The sequence below is a fragment of the Cryptomeria japonica genome, chromosome 6 (genome assembly GCF_030272615.1).
Source record: "Cryptomeria japonica chromosome 6, Sugi_1.0, whole genome shotgun sequence".
Taxonomy (NCBI): domain Eukaryota; kingdom Viridiplantae; phylum Streptophyta; class Pinopsida; order Cupressales; family Cupressaceae; genus Cryptomeria; species Cryptomeria japonica.
This window is the reverse complement of record NC_081410.1, coordinates 556,808,297-556,811,889: the sequence shown is the minus strand read 5'-3', so window position 1 is coordinate 556,811,889 and position 3,593 is coordinate 556,808,297.

The following is a 3,593-nucleotide window of genomic DNA, read 5'->3' as shown; positions in this document are numbered from 1 at the left end:
TAAGAGAGGGGGGTGAATTAGTGTTCTACAATTCACAAATTTATTAAACTGATTCTTAAACCATCAGATGCATAAGAATGAAAGTAAAGTACAAAAACATAAACCAATCAACCACAAAACCATAACACCAGAATTTTTACATGGAAACCCGGAAAGGGAAAAACCACTGTGGGATTTGAACCCATAATATTATTATACTTTGATCAAGAGTATGATAATATTACAAAAAGAGGAATGCACTTGCATTCAGGCTCACTGCCTAGAGCTCACTGCTCAAATACAAAAGAGGGCTACAACACGGAGGATTCATTGTCCTACAAATGATTACAAAAGATTACAATAGTGTTTGAACTGAAGAATAGCATCTACTAATGCCAAATAGTAATTCAGATTAGGCTCAAGAGTTCTTCTACCATTAATTTTGTCTCTCTACTTTGTTATGTTGCTCTGTCATATACCAGAGCATGAAAACCTTCAATTACATTCACCAAACTTTGCACATTCACTCATACAGACTTCTCACAATCATTCATCTCCCAACATGCTCAAATGTATCAATCGTATATATCTGCATCAACAAAACAAATCAATTCCCATGTCGGCTTCAAAAATCTGGATAACACGCAACATGAAACGTGTAACCGGCAAGTCAGCTCAATTCGTCCACAAATCCATATGCAGACCTAAACAAGATGATAACAAGCTTCACATATGTCGGCCCAATCTCCTTGAACTCAAAACCAATCACCAAAATTATCCCAAGGATTTCAAATCACACGTTACATCAAAATGCCTCTGTTCTTCTTGAATTACCGGATACTAGACCTTCAATCTCGCTCATGAATCAACACCGGATATCAGGATTATGGAATAAGCTACCTCAAACCTCAAATCATTTGTCTCTATTACCACAATCAAAGTTACACAACCAAAATCAAGATCTACATATTGTACTCATACTTTGTCGAATATTGTATTCCACCTTCCAGACTTATGCCAAATGATAATACAACTTCCGGTAAATCAAATCTACATGTACCGGATATGATTTATGAACTGAGTTGCCATCAATGACAACTCCTAAGCATTTCTCATGCAACAATCTTCATCGGAATGGTGTCTCTTGCCAACAGATATGGGGGAAGGTTTCTTCATAGTAATTTTTTCCTCTAGAAATTTGAGAGATAGAGTGCATAAATGCAAGGACTAATTCTATGAAGGATCAGGTTTATTTACTATGCCATGGATGTCAAACTTCAACCCTTAGACCACCGTCCCCAAATATGTCCCACATTGGGTTTCCTTCCCCACTTTACCTTTGGAATACAGGGATCTTAAGCTCATTCAGTCTTTTGCAAATCAATTGGGAATTTTCATCAAGCATAACCTAATTCCTTTTGAACACACTAACCTCATAGTTAAGGTTTGTCTTTTAATCAATCCCTCCAAATTACCTCCTAAGCACTTATCAATAAATTTCAAATTTGGATCTTGGACCCAACATATTCTAATGGATGACCCAAGCACAATTCATAGGCATATCATGAATTTGGGCCATTGTACCTTTGATTGTCTTCGACCAGACATTCCTAAAACCAAAGTTTGTGTGGATCATGTAACTGATCCCTTTTGGTGCAACTTCTCCCCATCTTCTCAAGCATCGGATTATGAATTTGAAATTTCTCAAGCTTTGCCTCCTCTCCATGATCAGGGCATCCCTTCCCCTGTGTTGATTGTGGGAGATCATTTTTGTTCCATCCTCAAAAATCTCATCAAATGGTGGTATTTTGTATGAAGTCTAAGTTCTAGATATCCTTTCAGCTCTTACCTCACTCTGGATCCTCCACCCAAACATTTCATAATCTTAGAGAACAATAGGCAAATTTTACAAGACTTCAAAGTTTCTTTCTTGTCTAGGGAGTTGAACAATATCATTAAGCACCAGCTTTTCATGGCCTACTCCTTCTTCATTAAGGAAACTGCAAACTCGATCCTCTTGGAGCATGGCAATAGTTCCTTTGTTATCCCATTTCAATAGCAATAGGGTTCTCTACCATTGGGGCCAGTCCCCAAGTTGGTACTTCCTCATACCATTCTTAACATTTTGGGCAACCTCTGGCCCAAATTTATTCCCCCACCCAGTAAAACATTAGAGAAGCCCTTTTCATGCTATGAAAAAAGGTCCATCTTTATCTCTCTTAACAATGGGGAATAAGAAATATTCCTAAAAAGATGAACTGTCATCAACAACTCTCTTGTTTTGGTGGCAAGTAATCCAATGGAAAACTTGGAGCATCTTTCTTATGAAGATCCAGAAATTTCAGATGAATCCCCAAAATTGGTTTCAATCTATCAAACCAGATCTAAAACAGAGATTAGCATCAAGAAACCCAAAGGCAAAGTGGGAAGACCACCAAACAAGAAAAGATTGGCTAGAAAGACAAAAGAAGAAGTTCTAGCAGGTATTCAAACAACATTGGATAATAAATTAAGCCTAAGGAGAGCGTGTGGCTCTCTGTGGCAGTCATGAAATTTGTCACATGGAATGTTAGGGGCCTAAATGCTCCTAATAAAAGATGCCTCATAAAGTCCCAACTTGAGGGTTGTGGGGCAAATGTTGTATTTCTTTAAGAGACCAAATTTTTAGATTTTGGAAACATTGGAAATGCATAATATTGCCTTCTTTGGGAGCTTCAGGGGGGCTCACAATCTTATGGAGAGAGAAAAGTGTGGAGGTTACAAGTATTGAGGCAAAATCAAACTTTATTCAAGCTCATATCTCTTCTTCAAAGGCAAAATTCCATTTGGTATTAGTTTGTGAGCCTATTTCAACAATGGGCAAGATATACCTTTGGAATTCCATATCCCTCTCATTAGAAAATTTTCCAGATATGTCTTTCATCATCGGAGGAGATTTCAATGCAACACTATCTATTAGGGATAAAATGGGTGGCATCATTTTGCCCCTTAATGTGATGCAAGACTTTAAGGATTTTGTGTCTATTAATGGATTAATAGACTACATTCCCATAAACGGGAATGTAACTCAGACAAATCGGAGAAAGGATTTCCTCCATATTGTTTAGAGACTAGACATATTTCTAGTAAATCCATCATGGTTAACTTATAGGCTCGAATCATTTTGCTCTCCAAGTGGACTTCCCACTAGTTCCTTGGTGCCAAAAATCAACTAGCTCTTTCATATTTAAACAAATATGATTTAGAGAGACCACTTTCTTGCCACAACTTCAGGAATGGTGGAGAAATTTTCCATATTTTCATGGCTCCAAAATGTATCAATTTTGTAAGAAACTTCAATGGCTAAAATGTCAGATCAAGCAATGGAATTTCATAGTCTTCAAGAACATCTTTGCTAAAAAAGATGAGTTTGAATAAAAAATTAAAGAAATTAATGATTAGATCATTCAAAAAGGAATCAATGTCCAGTCTTATTCCCAACAATCTCTTCTTAATTCCCAAGTAGAATAAATCCTCAAAAGAGAAGAGAGTTACTGGAAACAAAAGTCTAGGGAACTCTAGCTTCAGGAGGGTGATAGAAACATCAAATTCTTCCACTCATCTGTAAAAATGAA